Below are 24,155 nucleotides of genomic sequence, written 5' to 3' on the forward strand. Positions count from 1 at the left end.
GGGGAGGTGGTGACCTCACAGAGAGATGCTGACATCAGGCACGCAGGACAGGGGCGAAGGGCCAGGGAAACCTCAGAGACCCCTGTGGCTTTGCTTCAGCAAGTCTCCTTCTTCAGGTCTCTCTTTGAGAACTGAGAAAGTATTCGGGTTCAGGTACGTGTGTGCCAGGAGGAACCTCTTTCGAGTTTTCTCCTTCCCTTTTAGTGATTTTACTAGAAAACAGCCGTCCCTGTTTAGAAGGTAAGAGCCTCCTCGAGATTTGAAACCTGTTCAGTCTGATCCATCAGGTGACAGTTGAATTCTAGGCATGGAAAACACGAGCTTAAGGAGGCAGAATTTTATTCCGAACCTGGGATTTTGTCCCTTAGAATCACTGGGGACATTAGGGTTTGTCCTTTTTGTTTCACCTTTTCCTCCCTCCCTCCCTCCCTCCCTCCTTTCTCTTTGTCTCTTGCTTCTTTTGTCCATCCTCCTGTTCCCCTCCCAACACCAGGAGGTAGGGGTGTGTGTGTGTGTGTGTGTGTGTGTGTGTGTGTGTGTGTGTGTTGCGGGGGAGTGCTCTGCAGCTCCCACTGTGGGAGGTCCACCCAAAAATGTGGGGCTGAAATAGTGCTCGGGCAGTGATCCCCATCAGTGACCTGGGCCATCCTTTGGGCTCTCTGGTGAGAATCCTCAGCCTCCCGTCCTCAGTCTCTACCCTGATTGGCTGAGCAGGGGGTTATTGACAGGGAGGACACTCAGGTCCTTGTTCTTCTCTCTTAAGACTAAGTAAATAAGTCATAACCAGTTCTATGTTTGATGAATTTTGCTGCTTCTCTGCATTAATGGTCTCTGAGCAGTTCATGATTCTCTCTAACATTGCAGTTCTCCTCAAATACTTGCTGAATAATTACTGTGCACTGTTGTTGGTCTGGAGCTCATCGGAGAGCACTTTATTCAGGTCATTCAGTGTCTGAAATTCAAGATCTGATGGTTAGTTTGAAAATCAGGGCTCTTGGGTCCTATTCCCAACTCTGCCACTGACTGGCCGTGTGACCTAAGACAAGTCAATTCTCCTTTCTCAGCCTTAGCTTCTCCCTCTTTCAAGTAGGGATAATAATGATCTGCTCCTACCTACCTCATGGTGGGTGGAGGATGGGATCCATTGGAGAGTGTCACTAGGATTAGTGCATAATATGAGGTGTCCTATCACGTTTACTCAGAGCAGATTATGACATAATAGAATAGCTGAAATAGTCTATTTTATTTGTATTTTTTATTTTGCAATTGTGAAGAGCAGCAACTACTTAGCTCAGACTGAAGCATCTTATCTAATGTTTGTGATCTAAGTGTCTCCCCTTTGTGTGCGAAGAGACAATTTAACACACTGTGACAAACAGGAGATGCTTTTGTTTTGCAACAAAATATTTTTGTAAAGAACTTTCATCCCACTTGTTTTGATTTTGAGAAACAAACTGGTTTAGTCTGAAGGGGATTTTCTGACAGAAATGGTTTCAATGAAATTTCCCCACCATCTCGATTCCTGGGCTCTGTCCCTGCCTCGGGGTGGTGGTGGGGTGTTTGTCTGTTAGAACAGGAGTCAGGACCGGTGGCTTCTCTTTCTGGCTCTGCCACCACCTTGCTGGGTAGGTCACTTCCCTTCTCTGTACCTCAGACTCCTCCCCATCTGTCCAATGGGAACAGGGACAGTTCTCGAATGCTGTGCAGTCTTGAGCCTGAGTGAGATAAGGGGCGTTAAAGCCCTCTGTGAAGGAGAAAGGGGAGTTTCACAGAGTTTAGCACCAAGGAATTCTAAAGTTTGCTAAAATGTCTAGTCTGTGGAAACAAGAAATGGTCGGGGCCAAACTTTTTAACCACTGCCTTTTTAAAAGCCCCTTCAGGGATGTGAGTCCCTGTCTGTTAGGTACCTGGGGTTCTTTGCCAGCAGGAGAGAAGAGGTTCCTGCCTCCATTTTTGTGGCCTTAACAAACCAGGTGTTGTGCCCCAGTTCTCGTCTGAGATCCCTGAAAAAGAACATCTTCCCATCCATGAACAAGACAGGACCTATCTATAAAAGGGGAACAAAGAGACCCCTGGGACTTACAGACTAGCTAGCCTCACTTCCATAGCTGGAGAGATCCTGGAATACATTCTTAAACACTCAGTTTGTCAGCAGCACCTCAGGATACTTTGGTTCTTAGGACTAGTGAGCATGGATTTGTCAGGAACAAATCATTCCAAACCAATCCTCTGGCCTTCTTCGGCAGGGTTCCGGGCCTAGTGGAGGTGGGTAAACAGTAGATGGGATCTAGCTCGGTGTTACTAAGGCTTTTGACACAGTCCCGTAGGACATTCTCACAAGCAAATGAGGGAAATGCCGTCTAGATGCAATCAGTGTCATGTGGGGGCAGAGCTGGTTGAAAGCCCAGACTCCAAGAGCCCTTCTCCATGTCTGGCTGTCCAACGGAGAGGGTGCACCTAGTGGGTTCGGTAGGGATCAGTCCGAGGTCCAGTACTAGTCAATATTTTCATTACTAATTTGGAAAATGGAGTGGAGAGCATGCTGCTAAAATTGGCAACTGACACCAAGCACTTTGGAGCACAGGATTGGAATTCAAAACGCCCTTAACAAATTGGAGACTTGGTCTTCTTGAGCCAAACTCTGTGGCTGGGCTCCTCTCTCTAGACTGGGCTGAAGTGAAACCCCAGAGCCAAACCCTCCTCCTCCTGGGCCGTGCGCTCTGCCCTTGAATGGTCAGATGCTCCTTAGCACTGTCAGAGCAGCTTTGGCTGGGGGATTCTCCCAGCACTTTACAATAGCGGGAAAGTATGAAATCCCCAGCAATGGAACTCAGGAGTCCTGACTCCCAATCCCCTGGCCCGGTCACTCCAGCGGAGCTCACTCCCTCTCAAAGGCAGGGGGAGCGGCCGTGAGGGCTGCTTGTAATTGCCGGCTGTGGGAGGGAGTGTGCAGCAGTGGTTAGCGAAGGGGCCTGGAGAGAAGGACTGCTGGGTCCCATCCATCCTTCTGACACTTGGTGTGACCCTGAGCCAGTAGCTTCCCCTCCCCAGGCCTGTTTCTCATCAGTGGGGTTGGGGTCACAGTCCCGACAGCCCAGCGGGGTTGGGAGGCTCCAGGAAGGTGTGTAAAGTGCTGGGATGTCAGGATCCTGGAGGCCCCTAGGGGCGTGTAAAGCCTGGCAGCACCACGTGATGTAGTAGGCGATAGCTAACCCAGGTGGGGCACATGACCCCACACGCCCTCTGCAAGTGTTGCCTCTGAAATTAGGAAAACTGGTGAGTTGAAGGCACAGCTACACACCCAGGAGAAAGCCCAGCACGACACGCCCAGCGTGAAGGGGGTGCTTAAGCCTGGCATCAAACCAGAAACATTTAGATCTTCACTCTAATGCACTCCCAGCTGAGCTACTTTGGAAATGACCAGGCCAACCAGGAAGGCTTAATACACGAGCCACAGCACATGCTGGGAAGATTTAAATCTGGATGTCACAACGCAGGAGACAAACAGTGGACTTGACCCAGAGGGGCAGGCTGGGTTCCCTATATCCCAGTCGCTCAAGCCAGCACCTGCCCCCTCAAGCTGTCACTGGTGCCCCCAGGTCTGGGAGACAAGAGCAGCGGTTCTCACTGGAACAACTCCACCCACAGCTCGCAGGCTCCTCCCAAGCCTAAACCGGAAAACCATCTTGCCAGAAAGCCGCCCACGAGGACTCACCATTGCTTCTTTTCCTTCCACCCAGAACCCCACTTCTTCTCCTGGGCTGCAAGTAGCCACCCCTGGGAAGCCAAGACGCAGGCACAGGATTCTACCTCCCAGCAGCCAACCGCACCTCCCCAGGCTTTGCAGAACAAATGGTGGCTACTACTAACCCCACTTAGCCGCACGTAGGCCAACCTCCCAGGGCAGAGGAGGCCAAGCCACAAGCATTCAAAAGGCGACTGGTCTAATTCCTCAAGCTTCCCCAGGCTGATGCCAAAGTACTTTGTCCACTGATGTCACCACCCTCCATCGTGCGGGGGTTGGGGTTATCCCAGGGACAGGCCAGTGGCAGAAGGAGGAGCACCTTGCTGGACAGCATGGGGAGCTGGGAAAAGGAAGCCACTATGTTTCTGCCTGGTTTTGGGCTGAGGCCCTTTTGCATGTCAGGTTACCGTGAGAACCACTACACTACAGAAACTCCATCACCGTGCGCTGCCCTGCCCCGCCCCTCAAATTCCATGCACTTTGGTGGTGCTCACCCTGGCACATACCGAGGGGTGAACCTGGAGAACATGGCAACAGCTCTTCAGTGGGTCAGCTGGAAGAGCAGAGGACTGGAGCCGGGGCTCAGGAAGTCGTCCTTACGTCACCCTTGTGACTCCAGCTTGAAGGGGAGCTTCTTTTCCTTCCCTTTGCTGAGAAAGAGCAAGAGAAGAAAGAAAGCTCAGGTGGGCCAGATAGGTGCAGAAGCCAATGCTGCCTTTTCCTGCAGAGAAGCCCAAAATGAGGGACTTGCACTGGGTAAAGGCACTGCTGTGTTTCCAGGAAACAGCCCACCACTGCAGAAAGAGTCTGCTGAAGCCTGGGATTGAACCAGCAAACTTTAGATCTTCAGTCTAATGCTCTCCCAGCTGAGAGACTTCAGCACCTGCAGGGGGCCTTTTTGGGCTGCTGCTTCTCACCTTGAAGCTTATTCTCAATAAACATCTCACCAGTCAACAATGGCCAATGCAAGACAGACATCACTTGCTATTTTAGCACTTGGAAATGTCATCAACTAGCCTTTGGATCTCTCCACTGCTTTAGTTCAGGAGAGGAAAGGCGAGAAAAGTGACCTTTGAACTAAAGGCCTGGGGTTAACAGCCTAACGCTGTCTCCTACTGTAACACTATTTAATAGCGGCCCACCCAGTGCTGGTGACAGTTCCATTGCTAGATGTTAGCACATTTTAGTTACTGTCAAAATTTAAAAGTTTCTATACGCTTAAAGGAAATGATTTTTTTTATTTGCTTATATATGGCATGAATAAATACAGGTTTACACATCCTAGCATGAAAATGTATTTTATATGACAGAGAAAATCATGCATCAAATTGTGCATCAAAATCATGTGATGAGCTACAAATGCAACAAAAATAAGGTATTCAATGGTTTAACATATGGAGCAGGGGTGGGGCTGGGGTGCACCGAAGACACGTCTTGCCTGGGACGCCACTTAGTCTAGGGGAGGCCCTGTCAGGGAAAGCAGGAGTTAGTCTCACATGCCTATTTCCAGGCTGTTATCTGTGGGCACCTGCTCTGGGGGAGGGATCGCGGCAGCCCGGACTCAGGGCTGGAACAGGCCCCGGATTGAGGGGGTGGCTGCAGGGTTTGCAGCGCTCTGATGTCTCAGACAATGTGTCTCCCCAAAGCCTCGGATCTGCATCCCCAGAAGGCTCCTGCGCTGCCTCCGCTCCTCTCACAGTCTATAGCAAGGAACAGCAGCAAGGGTCAGGGATGAGCCATAGGGCACTAGGTGGGGGGCAGAGGCTGCAGGACTAAACCCAGCACCCAGAGCAGAGGGGGTATGAGGCTTTTTCTCTCTCCTTAGCCACGTGCTATAGCGCCGAGAGCTCTTTGAAATGCCTCCCCACCCACAGCCTGGGGAAGGGGAAGGAGTCTCAGGTTCTAGCGTGATTTGGATGAGGATCACTGGACCCTAGAACCATTCACTGCCCTTTCCCGGAGAAACCTGTGATACACAGAACGGGGCTGAGATAAATGCTGACAGGAGCCAGGATTTGCTCTCCTGGAATAGCAGCAGGATTGGGCAGCTGGAAATCTCACCAAAGGAGCTGAAGCCTTGATGGGTCAGACACAGATGTCCCAGGTACTGCATGGGAGGTTTAGGTTTGTTTCTGGACAATAGCAGTGAGAGTCTTATTGTCTCAACGTTTCAGTAGAAAAATTCAGACCCAAACTGTCTGTGGCGGGGAGGTCGATAGCGGTTTCTTTGGGTTTGATTTAGTTTGTTTTCTCTTTCTCATTGTAAAAGCCCTGGATCATTTTGATGGGAACAATGTTTGCACAAGGCCAAGGAAAAATAAGAAAAGTTAAACATCTGCATTGGAGTGAGGGGGTCTCTGTGGGCCAGGGCAGGGGTGGAGATTTTCATGGGGAGAGGGTTAAGGGATGAATTAGACACTTTTGCGGGAACACAGGGGGATGTTTTGCAGTTTAATTTTTCCAAAGGGAAACCTCCCCACTCTCCCTGTGCTGCTGCCCAGCTCAGACCCCACTGACACCCCTGTGACGAAGTGGGAATTTTCAGAATGTTTTGCATATTGTGCATGCCTCAGTTTCCCCTATTTGTTGCATGATTATCTAGATCAGAGGTCCAAAACGCAGGGTGCATCCCGCCAGGTGGAATGAAGTAACACTCAGGGGAATGGACCTGGGGCCCAGGCCAGCCCCCAGAGTGTGTGGGGAGGGAGCACCATCCAGATCCACTCCTGGCTGTAGCCCCAGCTGCTGGCCCTGGCTGCTGGCCTGGCTCCCAGGGTTCCACTCCCAGCCCTACACCTGTGGCTCTGCTACCGGTCTCTGCCCCCACCCCCAGCTCTGGCCCCTGCCTCAGCCCCCTTACCCCTGTCTGCATCCCTTCCCCCACAGCTGTGGCCCCATTCCCAGGTGTGGCTCATGGGGGCACGGACAAGGGTAAGGGGGGGCCTGACCCTCAAAAAGTTTTGGGACCACTGATCTCGGTGCTGGGACAAGGGTGTTTACTCTGCGGAGACCCCCAAAGGGCAGGTGTGGCTGCTGTCCAGCTGCCTGGGCCCAGACAATGGCCACAAATTCTGTCTCCTAGCAACCGCTGGCCGGGGCGCACCTGCTGCAAGACACCAGCTGGCTGGGATGAGTTGGAGAACAAAGAACGAGGTGGAGGCCAGGTGAGCAGGTTACCGGGGAAACAGAACAAAGGACAGAAGAGGGGAAAGGGCCTGGCTGAGTTGGGCTGTTGGAAGCAAGGAATCTGCTGGGTTAGGGACTCGACGGGAGAGCCCAGGCTCTGAGTTCTGGGTCTCATGAAGATGTGAGTTCGGGGTCTCCCCCAAGATGGACGTTGCTGAATCTTCCTGCTTCCTGTGCTAACACAGAACTTTCCCAGGCTGGATTCCAGACCACTAATAAACCTTCTGTTGTACAGCGCTGGCTGAGAGTCACTGGTGATTGCGGAAGATGGGGGTGCAGGACTCCTTTGCGGGGTGGGGGGGTGTAAGGCTTTCCCAGGTGTCCTGCTAAGGTGACTCACTACAGGAAGCTCCTGGCATGGAACAGGGGGGATGAAAGGTCCAAGGTCAGTCCCAGGAGGTGCTGCAGGCAAGGAGGTTTCCCCCAGTGAGAGCGTCCCCTGGGCGGTGTCACACTGATGAGGGCTCTGCCTGGGTTTGGTTCAGAGCTGTTCCAGAGCACTGAGCCTGTGTCAGCCCCTCAGCATGTGACCTGCAGGCTCCACTCTGGCAAAGCTCCCTGTCCCTGGGCTTTGGCACCACTAGCCCCTGCTTAGTGACTAGGGGTCAGTTTAGGGGAGTGATTCCCAAAATGTGGGGCATGCCTCCTAGGGGGGCACAGAGGAATGTTCATGGAGGCACCTCAGGGTTGAGCCAGCCCCCATGGAGGGCACGGAGGGAGCCCCACTCTGTCCCAGCTCTTCACCCACCCCACCCTCAGCCTGAGCCTGAGCCCCTGGCCCAGCTGCAACCCCCTTACCTGTGTCTGCCCCCCTCTCCCCAGCAAGCCACAGCCCCACTCCCAGCCCTGGTTCTCGACCGCAGCTTCTGGGGGGCCTTGGCCATGGCTAAGAGGGCACAGTGTGAAAAGTTTGTGAAAAGTCGGTCCTCAATTGCTTCTATGCAGTCCAATAAAAGCTATTCCTCACCCACCTACCCCCTATCAGGACCAACTAGGTATGTTCTGCTGCCCTTCACTCATGCAGGAAGGATAATAACATTTCATTCCACTCAATCCTAAAGTGATTTGTAACCCACCACCAGCCAAAACTGGTCATTTTGGGAAAGTGGCCCCATCATGCTGCATAGCTAGGCAGAGTAGGTGTGTCTACGCAAACACCGTCTGTTCCTGAAGTCTTTCCCCCAGCTCCTCACTAGATGTGAGGGGGGAGCTCATTCAGCCCCTGCGTCCACTTAGTGTTTCAAAACTCCTTATTGTCCCTATCTCTGCTGGCCTTAGATTTCTCCTCCTGTTCGTCTTTCAGCAGTTCTGATGAGGTGGCCGAGTGGTTAAGGTGATGGACTGCTAATCCATTGTGCTCTGCACGCATGGGTTCGAATCCCATCCTCATCAGACACATTTAGTCTTCATCCCTCCTTTATAGACAACCATCTCCCCCATTGGTACAATAACAGACCCAACAATGTTGCTTCTTGCAAACAAAAACCTTCTCAGGAACTCAGAACTCCCTTGCTTTAAATTAAATGTCTAAATCCCAGATTTCTTAAAAAAAAAAAGAATTCTCTAGTCCTGTATTTCTTAGTTTTTATCTCAAAAGGTAACATCCTCATCATCTCCCCCAAACACCCTGGGACCTGCTGAAATAATTAAAATACCCCCATCCTGAGCAAGGCCAGAACAGTGAACCAGAGCTAGTGTCTAGGCCAAGCTGTTCTGAAGGAGGCAACTCAAACATTTTCTCCCTGCTTCCCTTGGCAAGGTCTGACTGAGAAAACAAAATTCCCCAAACTGAAAATTTTCTGCTGAAACACCAATACTAGTCTGGTTGGGGACTTTGATATGAATGTATTATTATTATTATTATTATTATTATTCTCTTCTGATTTATCTCAGTTCAGTGTTTGTCCTCCGGATGTGTTTACAGATATTGAGTTGTGGGGGAGAGAGGCCAATTCATAATGTCTCTACCCCCCTTTCATAGTGTCTTCCAACTTGCTAGGAAGCTCCTTTGCTGTGATGTGAGTCAAGCAGTGTCCATTGTCGCTGTGCTATCTCAGAGAAGTCTGCATTGTACACGGTTCCTGGGATGGTCCTTGGGAGTGTGAATCCCTTCAATGGGCCAGCAGCAAGTCCGGCTCCTCCCTTGTCGCACCTGAAAGTCTGGTGGGGGGCATTTCCCCACCTCATAACATATCTCAGTAACACACACCAAGCAAAACTTCATAACTTCCCAACCAATGCGAGCACACACAATCCAACATGATATTAATGTACAACAGATCAAGATTTTTGAAATGATACCTCACAAGGCAGACTTTGTACAAACCGTGTCATCATTATATGAGAGTGGTGAATATGGGGCTTCCAAGGCGCTGCTTTGAGTAGAGTGTGCCACACCTGGGCTTCCATTGCAATGGAGACGTACCCTTAGAGTCCATCTCTCCTGGGATAAATATGGCAGCAAGGCTGGCCTGGGTCATCTGACTTGGGCTCATGGAGCTAAAGCTGAGGGGCTAAAAACTGTGGTGCAGATATTTGTGTTCACACTGAAGCCTGGGTGATCTCCAGGGCCTGCAGACATCAAACGATGAGGAATTCTGCACACAGAGAGGACCCTGCTAGTGGAAAATGCCTTTGGAAAAGCCCCTTCTGTCACCAGCTGTGGTCGTACAGTGCTCAGTGCTCTGCGTTGTGGCCTCAAGAGCCATGGATGCAAGTTGAGTTACGATGACCTTTTCCTTGTCTCCATGTTTCTTAGGTGCCTCCTTCCGACACTTTCAGAAAAAATGACTGGTTTCTTTTGGAAGCATCTGCACTGCAAGGCAAAGGCATCTTCTCTGCTTCCTCAAAAGATTGACCAAAAGGTGGGAAGAGCAGACACATTTGGCAAGGCACCACTGGGTGCTGCATCCCTAACCTCCACTTTACCTGGCAGGTGCCTGGCCCAGCTTAGCCACAGTGCTGCTCTCTGGGACTTTTCTCCCAGCTGCTCCATTTCTCATCACTGACAATCAAAAGGAAGGTGACATGACCTCTGTGTGTGGACATCCCCAGCAAATCACAAGGACGTGTGGCACAGGCTCTTGTGTTGCAGCAATTGCAGTCGAAGCAACCGCCATGCCAATGCCAGTCACAGCAGCCTTTTCATCAACTCCAGGCTTGTGATTTGATTCTTTCCAATGCTTCTCTCCAAAGAAGCCTTTTCCTTAGCAAGCAATTACTTGGATACCAAGGGAGGTCTCTTCTGTTTCCTAGAAAGACACAGGAAAATGTGAGCAGAGGAGACAAAAGCCATGCAACAAGGCACCACTGGGAGTTGAACCCAGGATCTCCTGTTTACTAGACAGGTGCTTTAGCCAGCTAAGCCATGGTGCCTGCCTTGCAAAAGGGTTTACAACTGTTCCATTTGATGGTTCAGGATAACACCTGCAAATTCCAAAGTACAGATGTTCCCCATTTCCCTCAAGACTTGCAGACCTTGAGGTGTCTGGCTCTCCGTGCACAGCAAGCCACAGCTGAGTTGACAGAGGGCTTCTAACATGTGCTTCTCCCACCAGCCACTGTGATCATATAGTGGTTAGTGATCTGTGTTTCAGTCGCAGCAACCTCGGCTCAGTTCTGAGTCATGGTAACCTTTCCTTCAGCTCTAGATTTCTCATTTGCTGCTTTCCAAGTGTGGTGGGGTGGCTGCCCCAAACAAGCAGAAGAAAGATTAAGGCAGCCTTGCAGAGGCTGTGCAGAACCCAGCCTATCAGGAAAGGGCTTATTGGGAGAGCCAATCAGGAGAAGGCTTGCTGGAGCAGCCCATATATAAAGGGCTGCTCAGCACAGCAAGAGTCAGTCACTCCTTGGAATTTGAGGAAGGAGGATTGGCTGCTCTAAAGGAAGGGCACCATGATCAGAGTAGTGCTGGGTGGGTAAGGGGAGCATGAGTGACCTCCTGGCCGACTACTGCCAGACTGAGGCCCTGATACAAAGGCGGAGGAAGGTGCTAGGTCTGTGGGGAAGTGGTCTAGAGAAACAGATGGCGGGGGTTGGAGGTGCACCCCTTTTGCCTCAGTCGCTGCTGACACAGGTGGCTACACCCTGGACTGCAGCTGGCCACTGAGGCAAGTGTCTGGGCAGAGGACAGCTGCCCCCTGGAAGGAGGGAGACAACTGAGTGGGGCACAGCCAGAGGGCTGTGTCCATAAGAGGACTTTGAAGTCCTGAGAGCGACATGGGTCCTAATGATAGAACAGATGGCAGCCAGACGCCACTAGATGAAGGTGCACGAGGGGACCAGAGCTAATTGCCAGGACGGCCAACAGAAGGCACTGCAGTGAGGCATGCCCCATGGCACCAAGACTTAGCCGCAAGGAAGGCTCTCTCTGTCTTGAACTACTACTTAGAAGGATTCTGCTGACAGGTCTTTTCTTTTTATGAAAAGAGATACAAAAAAGGAGCCAACAGAGACATTAGGTTCAGCAAGGAAGAACTGGCAGGCCAAGCCAGGATTTCCTGGTTACTAGGAAGGCTCTTCAGCCAGCTCTTCCCAAAGACCACTATCCAGAGGCCTTTTAACAGCCACTGCAGATGTTCATCGACAAAGAGATGCCAAAATAGAGTTCTCCACTGCCTGCAGCCATCACACTACCAGGAGTTATGTGCACAGAGAGGCCCCTGCTGGTGGAAAAAGGCTTTGGTAGAGACTCTTCTGACACCAGCCATGGTCATATAGCATTTAGCACTCTGTGTTGTGGCTTCAGCATCCACAGATGCAAGTTCAGTTAGGGGATGTTTTCTTGTCTCCACATTTGTCTAATGGCTCCTTTCAACACTTGTCACCAAAAAGACCTGTTTCTTTTGCAAGCAATGTACAGCTAGGCAGAGGCAGTCTTCTCCATTTCCTCAAAAGATCACCAAGCTGCGGGGAGAGGAGACGCATTCAGCCAGGCACCACTGGGTGCTGCATGCTGAATCTCCTCTTTATTCAGCAGATGTCTGTGAAGGACATAATCTACACAGTGTAGAGGTCAAGAATAGGAGTTTATTACACACAGCGCTGGCGGAGTGTCACCTTGCGTATTAGGCTCAGAGACACTGTCAGTCAATTGATTACAATAGAATATATAGATTTTCCATGGGCAGGGTAAAGTGACGGGGTAGGCAGTTCAACACCCCAGGATAGGTTCTGCACCAAGACAAGATAGCACAGTAGCCAATGGCTAACAGGTTACATAATGTCTCCACCCATGGTCTCAAGTTAGCAAGTTAACATTTAATGAATAATTTGATAAAATGTGAGTAGTATAAAATATCTATGTTGAATTCTGATTTGAGGTCCATAGGAAAGGAGCAACTCTTTTGATTGTCCAACAGGTACATTCCTAGGGGTTAAACCAAAGAACCAGTGAAAGCATATGGCAATAAAGATTGTTTTCTGTGTGTCTAAAGGCAGGCATTGGTCTCTTGGGAGGGAAGTGGAAAGATGCCATATCTTATACTGACATGTGCCTACTTCTCATAAACTCAAGATTGGAGCTGTAGGAAGAACGTCTCTCTACAGAAGAGATTAACAGAAAAGGAAAAGGGATTCTTTGCTCAATTTGCAACTCTGAATAAGACACAATTATTTACTTAGCTCCAACACCTGGCAATTTGCTGACCAGGCCTATCTTAGCAAGCAAGGCTTTCTGTTTACCCTAGCTTTCTCTTAGCTGATCACTATTTGCTAGGCCTCTGGTCCCTTGACCATACTCTGGACTTTGGCTCTGGAAAAGAGCTGGCACAATCCATAGATCAGGTTGTTATATAAACTGCACATGGATTTGAACCCTTCACATCCAGTAATGGCAAAGTCCTTGGTTCCGGCTTGTAGCAGTGATGGAATAAACTGCAGGTTGAAATCAAGTCTCTGGAGTACATCCACACCTGGGATGGGTCATTCAGTCCTTTGTACAGAGCTTCAGTTTGTAGCAAAGTCCCTTCAGAGGTATGAAGCAGGATTGAAGACAAGATGGAGATGAGGCATCAGCCTTTTATAGTCTCTTGCCATGTGGTTTTTGCTTTCTTTGTCCCAAGGACACTCTATCCAGCACGTGGCATAGAAAAACTTTAAAGTTCTGTCCATAGGGCAGATCCCTGCATACCTTGCTGAGTCACAAGGCATATCTGACTTCTCTCAGTGGGCCAGTTGTATAGCTGATGGTCCTTAATGAGCCATCAAGCAGGCTAGGCAGAATTGACACCAATTTGTCTGGCTGGAGTATTCCCCGGAAGCAGAGCACAAGTTTGAAATACGGGCAGCATAGAGCCAATATTCATAACGTCAACTACAAAAATGATACACATCCAGAGATAGCATAATTCTAATCAGCCAATCATAACCTCTCCATAGACCCATTACACGACAACCTTTCTATAATATTGGCTGCAAATATAGAACAGTGGTCGCAACGGTGAGCTATATAGTTACAGATTATGTCAATAACGTCACAGGAGATGACACGGCATCAGTGAGACTGATACTGGAATACAGTTTTGGTGTCCTCATTTGAAAAAGATGTTGTGAAATTGGAGCTGGGTCAGCAAAGAGCCACCAAATGTTGTGAGGGCTGGAGAAAAATGCCTTCTAGGGAGCTATTGAACAAGCTCAACCTGTTTAGCTTATCAAAAGAAGATTGAAAGGTGACTTCATTGAAGTGTTGAAGGGCCTTACTGGAGAGAAAAGATTGGCTATTAAAGGGCTCTTTAATGTAGCAGAGAAAAGCATAACAAGCCCCAATGGCTGGACGGTGAAAAGAGACAAATTCATATTACAGCTAAGGCACAAATATTCAACAGCAAAGATGATTCACCACAGGAACAAGCTACCAAGGAAAGTGGTGGATTCACAATCTTCTGATGTCATTTAATGAAGACTAGATGCCTTTCTGGAATGTGTTTACCCAAAAAGTAGCTATTGTGTCATACAGGAGGCCTGTGATATGCAGGGGGTCAGATTAGATGCTCTAATGGTCTCTTCTGGCCATAAAGTCGACAAATTTCTGAAAAACTGAGTGTAGTATTGGGAGCAGCAGCTGATGTTTTACTGTCTAGCCGGCTTGCTTCCTAGAACGAATGCTCCTTGAGTGGGGTGATCCACAGGGAGTAGCTCAACCTCCAAAGTGCCTGGGCAGGGGCAGGACATTAGCACAGCAAGGGAGGGGTGTGGCAGTGACATCACAAAGGCTTTTTGCAGGACCTCAGACTATTGGTCAAAGGTGGTGGTGAGGTGGTGACCTCACAGAGAGATGCTGACATCAGCATGGCAGGACAGGGGCGAGGGGCCAGGGAAACCTCAGAGACCCCTGTGGCTTTGCTTCAGCAAGTCTCCTTCTCCAGGTCTCTCTTTGAGGACTGAGAGTATTCGGGTTCACGTATGTGAGCGCCAGGAGGAACCTCTTTAGAGTTTTCTCCTTCCCTTTTCCTGATTTTACTAGAAAACAGTCGTCCCTGTTTAGAAGGTAAGAGCCTCCTTGAGGTTTGAAACCTGTTCAGTCTGATCCATCTGGTGACAGTTGAATTCTAGGCATGGAAAACACGAGCTTAAGGAGGCAGAATTTTATTCTGCACCTGGGATTTTGTCCCTTAGAATCACTGGGGACATTTGAGTTTGTCCTTTTTGTTTCACTTTTTCCTCCATCCCTCCCTCCTTTCTCTTCTTCTCTTGCTTCTTTTGTCCTTTCTCCTGTTCCCCTCCCAACACCAGGAGAGAGGTGTGTGTGTGTGTGTGTATGTGTGTGTGTGTTGCGGGGGAGTGCTCGGCAGCTCCCACTCTGGGAGGTCCACCCAAAAATGTGGGGCTGAAATAGTGCTCGGGCAGTGATTCTCACCGGTGACCTGGGCCATCCTTTGGGCTCTCTGGTGAGAACCCTCAGCCTCCCTTCCTCAGTCTCTACCCTGATTGGCTGAGCAGGGGGTTATTGACAGGGAGGAGACTCAGGTCCTTGTTGTTCTCTTTGAAGACCAAGGAAATAAGTCAGAACCAGTTCTATGTTTGATGAATTTTGCTGCTTCTCTGAATTAATGGTCTCTGAGCAGTTCATGATTCTCTCTAACATTGCAGTTCTCAAATACTTGCTGAATAATTACTGTGCACTGTTGTTGGTCTGGAGCTCATCTGAGAGCACTTTACTCAGGTCATTCAATGTAGGAAATTCAAGATCCGATGGTTAGTTTGAAAATCAGGGCTCTTGGGTCCTATTCCCAACTCTGCCACTGCCTGCCTGTGTGACCTAAAACAAGTGAATTCTCCTTTCTCAGCCTTAGCTTCTCCCTCTTTCAAATAGGGATAATAATGATCCGCTCCTACCTACCTCAACACACTCACTCTTCCTCAACATACACGTTATCTCTCCCCCCCCACACACACAGTCTCCACACTGCAGTTGAAAGGCAACTGGCAATCTAGTAGGATGCCCATTGAGCAATGGGGTAGGGAAACCGGCTGGCGTTAGACTTGTTGGGGCCTGAGGCTGAAGTCAAAAGTCTGAGCCCCACCACCCAGGGCTGAATCCCTCAAGCTCTGGTTTTGCCCTTCCCCCACTTGGGCGGAGCTCAGGCTTTGGCTCCCCCCTGCCCTGTGTGGGAGGGGCTTGGTCCCTCTTTCCAGGGCCATGCAGTAAGTTTTTTTGGCAGAAGGTGGTTGCAGTGAAAAGAAGTTTGAGAAAACCTGGCATAGAGCATCTCCATTACTGAGCTGCAGCAGCACAGACTCACTGTTTGAAATGTTGACTTGTCCTTAGCCTCTGAACACGTCTAGACTTGGCTCCCTGTGGCACCCTGGGTGATCAGACACTGAAAGTACAGCCATGGAGACACCACACAGCCTAGCTGGCAAGAATCAAACTGCCACAGAAAGACACCTCTGGTTTCCTAGCCCAGCTCCCTAAGCCCTCAGCCACAACCACTTAACACAGGGGCTTTTCTACACTCTGGTTCTGTTCTCACTGAAGGGTCATTTCCAATAGTTTGCTCAGACCAGCTTCCGCAGCACACTCACTGCTGTGCAGCTCTGTACGTGTGGCCATGGCTGAGCAGCAAGAATTCCTGCCCATTTCCCCAGTGGCTGGAGCATGGCTAGAGTGTGTCTGTGGTTAATGATGTTGCTGTAGATTGTTCATTTCCTGCCTTGGCAATTCAGACAGTCCCTTTTCCCAACATATCTCCAGCACATCAGTAATTCCAATAACGGGCAGGTTTTCTCTGGGGCACTGAGATTTTTCAGGGAGTTGGTGGCTCCTTTCTTTCCTCACCCTGGAGTAAACTTAGCTTTTTATTCTGTGGTTCATGTTTTATGGAATAATAGCAGCAGCTTGAAGAAAGAGAAGAGTGAATATCTCACTGTCAGGGCTGAAGGTGGTCACGTCCTCTCTGTCTGACCATCGCCATTGCAGGAGAGAAGGTTTCAATGGAATCGAATGCCCTGGCTCAGACAAGAGATACAGGGAGGTTTTGCTGTTCATGGATCTGTGCAAAGGAAATTGTGTCTCTGTGTGAAACTGAGGAGGGAAATGAAATGCCCACCGGGTGGCGCAATGCCCTAAGCTAAGGCAGGAGGGGGAAGGACTAGAGCTGAGGAATGACTGAAGTGGACTCACCTGGGATTGAAATGACATTTGTTTCTGTCAGGTAGTGAGAAATGTGACATTAATTCAGATGCGGGCTTGAGGCTTCCTTAGCTCCTTGTAAAAACTTGAACTTGATTTCCCAGAAGGGAGAGAGGGAAAGTCTGGGGCTGCCTTTAGTCCCTGGCTGGGGTCTCCTGGGCAGTGGAAAACATCCCTTGTTTGGTGCTGCCAAGGGGATCGTGCAGAGCTGAGACGTCCCTCGGCTTGGATCAAAGGGGGAGTTGGATGGAATTTATCACACAACCCTCCCTGCTCCCCAGAGCCCCACGGGGAGAATCTAGAGAAAGGGGAGTCATTCCTCCCCTGCGCTCCCAGAAGAGCTGCTAGGGCTCCTTCCTGCCAGCTACTCACCCCTGGATTCATCCTCAGCTCCTGGGATCTTTCTGCTCCAAAGGCTCCAGAGGCCTGGGGTGGGGAGGGCGTCACTGCACAGTCTGAAACACAAGGGAGGTTTCTGGAATTGAAGGAAGGAGCAGACAATGGAGAGGAAAGAACCAGAGAGAAAACACCTCATCTCTCCCATCCCCCTCCCAGCAAGAAATGTTACCAAGGAGCAGTGTTAGGGGAAATGGTGCCCGGGGCAAAACTTGTACTTTGGCCCTTCCCCATTGCCCCTGGGGGATCCCCCTCCCCCTTTAGTGCTAGCTCCTGCACTCCCAACCCTTGTGCCTCCTTCACCCCTAACTCCTGCCCCCTCCTGTGCCCTAACCCCTACACTGTGTCCCCTTTGCCCTTAACTCCCACACTCCCCTCCTGTGCCACCAGCCACTGCCCCTCTGCTGCACCCCCTTCACCCCTAACCCTGCACCCCTCCTGTGACACCAACCACTGCCCCTCTCCTGCACCCCCTTCACCCTAACCCCTGCACCCCATCCTGCACCCACGTGGGGACACTGACCTGTGTGCATGGAGCAGCTGGCATTGCTGCCCGCTCCTCCCTGGGATGCTGCTCCTCCGGGCACCCCTAGGGCCTGCGGGGCGGGGGCAGGGCGATAAGCGACATCATCCGAGCTCCCTGCATCCAGGTCACTTTCCTCAGCCAGGCTGTGTCAGGGGAGGGCAGAGAGCAGCAGCTTCTGATGCTCCCCTCACAGCCCAGCCCAGGTGGGGACAGTGACCAGGATGCATGGAGCACATAGTGCTGCTCCTCGCTCCCCCCAGCCCTCTATGGGGCCATGGAGGAGCACTGGGGCAGGGGAGAGCAGTGAGCACCTTTGCACTGGCACACGGTGCCCTTTGACCCCTGGAGCCCTGGGCGGCTGCCGGGGGCCCCACCCCTAAGGCCGGCCAGGCTCCCCAGCACAAACAGCAGAGACACAGGGAGACTGGCCCCACACTGAGCAGTGGTAGCCTGGGCGGCTCGTAATGGAGGCTGGGGGGGGGGAGGGGTTGCTCAGCCTCCCCAAACCTTGCGTCGCCAAGGAGACAGTGGGGCCAATAACTAGGTGCCCTGGCCAAATTGGGCCCCCCTGGAAAAGTCTCCCCCATGTCAGCCCCAGGGCTGGAGGAGCTCCCACTCCCTGCTACGGCCTGGGGGCTGCAGCAGGGCACAGAGCTTCTCTGGTCTCGGGGCTGCAGCGGGGCAGGGGTAAAGGAGTGACAGGGTGGGGCCAGTGCGGGAAGGGGTGGAACAGAGGTGACAGTGGGTGGGGCCGTGGGTGGAAGGTGTGGAAGGGGGCGGAGCCACAGACAGAAGTGGGGGGTTATGGTTCCACTTCTGGGGCTCCCGCCCTTGTTCTCCCTTCCCTGGGCTTTGGCATCAGTAGCCCCTGCTTAGCGAGTAGGGGTCAGTGGTCCCCAAAATGTGGGGCATGACTCCTAGGGGGACACAGAGGCAAATTCATGGGGGCAGCAGCACTCAGCCCCACTCTGCCCCAGCTCTTCCCCAACCCCACCCTCAGCCTGGGCCCCTGACTCCCAGCCCAGCCTCGACCCCCTTACCCCTGTCCGCACCCCTCTCTCCCCAGCAAGCAACAGCTCCACTCCCAGCCCCAGTTCTCAACCGTGGTTTTCAACGGTGCCACAGCCATGGATACGAGGGCACAGTGTGAAATGTTTGGGGAATCACTGGTTGAGGGTGATGTTCTCAATCACTTCTATGCAGTCAAATAAAATCTATTCCTCACCCACCCACCCCTCCATCAGGACGGACTAGGTATGTTCTGCTGCCCTTCACTCATGCAGGAAGGATAATAACATTTAATGCCACTCAATCCTAAAGTGATTTGTAACCCACCACCAGCCAAAACTGGTCATTTGGGAAAGCAGCCCCATCATGCTGCATAGCTAGGCAGAGTAGGTGTGTCTGTGCAAACACAGTCTGTTCCTGAAGTCTTTCCCCCAGCTCCTCACTAGATGTGAGGGGGGAGCTCATTCAGCCCCTGCTTCCGCTTAGTATTTAAAAACTCCTTATTGTCCCTAGCTCTGCTGGCCTTAGATTTCTCCTTCTATCTCTTTCTTGATAGCTGGGATGAGGTGGCTAAGTGGTTAAGGTGATGGGCTGCTAATTCATTGTGCTCTGCACACATGGGTTTGAATCCCATCTTCCTGCAATGCGTTTAGTTTTCACCCCTCCTTTGTAGACAACCATCTCCCCCTTTGGTACAATGACAGATCAAACAATGTTACTTCTTGCAAACAAAAACCTTCTCAGAAACTCAGAACTCCCTTGCTTTAAATAAAATGTCTAAATCCCAGATTAAAAAAAAAATTCTCTAGTGCTGTATTTCTTAGTTTTTATCTCAAAAGGGAACATCCTCATCATCTCCCCCAAACACCCTGGGATGGCCCCAAATTATTAAAATGCCCTCAACCCGAGCAAGGCCAGAGCAGTGAACCAGAGCTAGTGTCTAGGCTGAGCTGTTCTGAAGGAGTCAACGCAAACATTTTCTCCCTGCTTCCCTTGGCAAGGTCTGACTGAGAAAACAAAATTCCCCAAACTGAAAATTTTCTGCTGAAAAACCAATACTAGTCTGGTTGGGGACTTTGGTTTGCAAGTATTATTGTTATTATTCTCTTCTGATTTCTGAATCAGTTCAGTTCAGTCTTTGTCCTCCAGGTGTGTTTCCAGCTGCTGAGTTGTGGGGGAGAGAGGCCAAGTCATGACGTCTCTTCTCCTCTTTCATAGTTTCTTCCAACTTGCTAGGAAGCTCCTTTGCTACCATGTGAGTCAAGCAGTGTCCATTGTCGCTGTGCTATCTCAGAGAAGCCTGCATTGTACACGGTTCCTGGGATAGTCCTTGGGACTGTGGATCCCCTCAATGGGCCAGCAGCGAGTCTGGCTCCTCCATTGTCACACCTGAAAGGCCGGTGGGGGGCATTTCCCAACCTCATAACATATCTCAGTAACGCACACAGAGCAAAACTTCATAACTTCTCAACCAATGTGAGCACACACAATCCAACAAGATATTAATGTTCAACAGATCAAGACTTTTGAAATGATACCTCACCAGGCACACTTTGTACCAACCATATTATCATTATATGAGAGTGGTGAATATGGGGCTTCCAGGTGCTGCTTTGAGCAGAGTGTGCCACACCTGGTCTTCCATTGCAATGGAGACGTCCTTAGAGTCCATCTCTCCTGGGATGAAGATGGCAGCAGGGCTGGCCTGGGTCATCTGACTTGGGCTCATGGACGTAAAGCTGAGGGGCTAAAAACTGTGGTGCAGATATTTGTGTTCACGCTGAAGCCTGGGTTCAGAAACCCTCGCCCATCATGGGGCCTCAGAGGTTGGGCTCAAGCCCATATGTCTGCACTGTAATTTTATAGAGGTTGGGAGGGAGTTTAGCAAGTGGAAACGGTAAAACCACATTGAGGGGACTGGATCACTGACCTATCAGCTCTTAACACCCAAAATTTCAGTAACTCTATTATCAATGCCTGTGAGTGTAATTTAAACCATAGATCCATCTAGCTCTGAATCTTGTCTTCTGACAGTAGCCAATACCAGGTGCCACAAAAGCCACTCCTCAAGGTACTACTGGGAGTTCAACCGAGGATCTCCTGCTTACAAAATAAAGGTTTTAACCAGCTAAGCTATAGTACCTGCTATTATTTAAAGTATCATGTTTGCCCACACCTGACTTTCTGCCAATCCCCACTGGGCCCTGACAAGTGTTGCTCGTGTTTGTATTCTATAAAGCAGAGGAGCAGGTGACGTTTTGCTCCCAAGGTGTGTGTGTGATTCTTTGGACAGGTCTACACTACAAAATTAGGTTGGTGTAATTACATTATCTAGGCTGGCAATGCCGTTATATAAACGTAATCCCAGTGTAGATAACAGCTCAGCTGTCAGAACTTTCTGGAGCTATGAAAGGGGAGGGGCCAAGACTCTGTAGCAGGAATGCAGGGCAGGCGAGTTCACGGCAGGCATTGTGGGATACTGGTGGAGACCAGTTATGGTGATATAATGACCAGCAGCATTTACACTGACAATTTGTCACTTTAAGTTTGCTGCACAAAGCTCTAGGCCTCTCGTCGAGGTGGTTTTATTTTGTCACCAAAACAGGGCAGTTTTGTCGCCAGACGTGGCATTGCAGTGTGTGCACCAGCCAAAAGCTGCTGACCGAGGGAGCGTTGTGTGTTCTTCACACACCTGAGCAATATAATGATGCTGAAATAACCTTGTAGTGCAGACCTGGCCAAATATTCACACACACACACACACAAACACAGCTTGCAAGGAAAATGTCACCTGCTCCTCTGCTTTGCAGAATCCAAACACAAGCAAAGCATGTTCAGGCCCCAGTGGGGATGGCAGGGAGTCAGGTGTGGGCAAACATGATACTTTAAATAATAGCAGGTACTATGGGTTAGCTGACAGACTGCAGATTATAACCCATCAGGCAGATTATAACCCAGGAAGCCAAATCCTTCCCCAAACTGACAGTTGAAGCAGAAGATACCCTTGGAAAGATCAGGATTTTTGCCTTTAAAAACAAGGAAAATGTGCATTGTTCTCTTCTGTCTACAGCGAGAGATTGAAGAAGCGCAATAGATTTCATTGACTGGAGGTTAAGAGGGGATTTAATCACTGTTTTTAAATACACAGTTTTAAAAATTCCCAGAGGGGGGAATATCTGATTTTAAAGGGTTCTTTAATTCACCAGATAATGGTTGAACACGACCCCATTGGTTTGCAGTCAATGTCACAAAATGCCAACTGGAAATTACCATTTTTTAACCGTGAGGCTAATCATCTAGTGGAACAAGCTCTGCAAGGGACGTGGTTAATTCCCCATCTCTGCCCTGTGTAAATGAAGACCGCAGCTCTTGCTGCAAGACACCTGGTGTGTGGGTGTCCCTGTTCCCCCTTCAGAACCTCTGGTACATGGTGCTTCCCTCCTCCCAGTTCAAGATCCCCATCATGTGGGTGCTCCCATCCAGGATCTCTGGTGGGTGTCTCTGTCCCCCACCCCATGAACTAGCTCCCATCTGTGGTTTCCCCTGCCTGCCCCCAGCCGGGATCTGTGGGTATCTCTGTTCCCCTTTTTCAAGATCCGTGTTGCTTGGGTGCGTCCCTCCCCCCAAGTCAGAATCCCCAGCGTGTGGGTGCTCCCATCCCCCCCTCCAGGCTCTGCAGGGGGTGTCTGTATAAAAAGAGACTGTGTCTCACCCAGGCTACGCTGCAGGGGCTATTCACAGGTGTGATCCCACTACTGATCAGCACGGGAGTTTTGACCTACTCCATTTCCGACCGGGGCCGGTTCACCCCTCCTTAGGCAACCTGTGGATCCCAAGCTTTCCCGGGATCACCATATTGGTGCCGAACTTAGTGTGGACACCCGATCGGCACAGCCCCCTGCAACCCAGAACTCCTGAGCTCAAGCGATCCGCCAGCCTCAGCCTCCCCAGGAGCTGGGATCACAGGCACCAGCCACGGGGCCCGGCTTGTTTCACAGCCTGGCAGCTCGAGCTTTAAACTCTGCTTGTGAGCTCTGTGCCTTGGCCAGACAAGGACAGCCTGGAACTGGGAAATGCTCCTGCTTCCCCGCCCCCGTCTCATGTCGAGCTGCAGGCGCCGCTGTCCTCCCAGGTAAGATCCCGGATGTTTTGGTGCCCCCTTCCCCCGCCCAGGTGTCCGGGTACCTCTGCCCCCCAGACAGAATCCTGGATTAGCAGACAGACCAATGGAGAAATGCCGTTGAGTCCAGGGTAATACTCCACTGCCATTTTACCTTTTTCGCTTGCTAAACTCCCTCCCAAACTTGTGGGGTCCCAGAGCCTGGTATTGAGCCTGAGCCGAGATGTCTACAGTGCAAATTTACCACCCCTCAGCGCAAGCCCCGGGAGCCTGCACTGGCACGGGGCAGCCATGGGTGTTTCATTGCAGTGTGGACATAGCCTAGCATTATGTCTACACTGCCATTAACACACCCAAGTCACTATTCTCAAACCCTGGGTCAGTTGATTCAGGCTTGTGGGGCTTGTGCTGCAGGGTTATAAAATTACAGTGTAGACACTTGGGCTTGAGCCCAGCCTCCGAGACCCCACGAGAGGTGAGGGTCTCCGAGCCTGGGCTCCAGTCTGAGCCCCAGGAGCCCAAATCAGATCATCCAGGCCAGCCGGGCCACAGGGATTTTGTCACAGTATAGATGCCCTCTCAGGGTATGTCTACACTGCAATGTAAGCCCAGGGTTAGCAGAAGTCATGTCAGCAGCCCCAACACATAAACATAAACCACTAGGGAAAGACCCCCCCCCCAATAAGCTGGGCAGTGTCTTTCTCCCTACGGTTCGTAAGTCCAGCAACCAAAAGTCCTTTAACATGAGCCATCCCCTCTCTGCACCCCACTCACAGCTGTTGTCCTTAGTCAGTGCAAGCCCAGAGGTGCCTCTGTACAGTTCACCCCCCATCCTGGGTGGAAAAGGGGGAAATAAGGAGGCACCGTACTCACTATGTTGTCTAGGGACTCACTCATCCCTCCACTGCCACCCTGTCCTAACGTTGGTCTAACACCTACATTTTAGTATTGGGACCCAAGCCCCAGCCCACTTGGCTTTGGAACCCCTGTCCCCTGCCTAGCAAATGCTATTGAATTGAGGGTGAGTCCCTCAATCGGGGTCTGCCAAGCACAGTTGTGCTGCCCTCGATTCACACAACAAGGATAACAACCCTTTATTTCTCCTGCCCCTGTAACATGGAGACTGGGAATCTAACACCAGCCACAAGTGATCATTTCGGCAAGCAACCCAACCTATTTCCAACATACTGTAAAATCCACATGCAGACTCCTACACAAAACCTTGCAAGAAAATCTTCCTGAGGGGGTCTGAAGCACTTGCTGCTGGAGGGATTGAGGGAGCCGTGGGTTGGGATTGAGGGGCACTGGGAATGGGAGGGGCTGTGGGTTGGGATTGAGGGGCACTGGGAATAGGAGGGGGCTGTGGGTTGGGACAGAGGAGAGGGGTGAAGAGGAGCAGGCTCTGGTTGGGAGTGAGGAGCAGTGAGCATAGGAGGGACTGAGGGTTGGGTCTGAGGGGCACTGGGAAAAGAGGGGACATGGGCTTGGGCTGAAGAACATCTTCATTTGGGGATCCAGCAGGACAGGGGAAGGCAGCAGGTGA

General features: G+C 50.8%; 2 non-coding genes across 2 annotated transcripts; one reads left to right on the plus strand and one right to left on the minus strand.

The window, feature by feature from the left end:
* The first annotated feature begins 8,241 nt into the window (after positions 1-8,241).
* Positions 8,242-8,323, plus strand: TRNAS-GCU. The gene has a single exon. It is a non-coding gene; the product is annotated as a tRNA-Ser (tRNA).
* Positions 8,324-10,232: 1,909 nt separating this feature from the next.
* Positions 10,233-10,306, minus strand: TRNAT-AGU. The gene has a single exon. It is a non-coding gene; the product is annotated as a tRNA-Thr (tRNA).
* Between the last annotated feature and the right edge of the window lie 13,849 nt (positions 10,307-24,155).

This window comes from Mauremys mutica, unplaced genomic scaffold, assembly GCF_020497125.1.
Source record: "Mauremys mutica isolate MM-2020 ecotype Southern unplaced genomic scaffold, ASM2049712v1 Super-Scaffold_100237, whole genome shotgun sequence".
Lineage (NCBI taxonomy): Eukaryota > Metazoa > Chordata > Testudines > Geoemydidae > Mauremys > Mauremys mutica.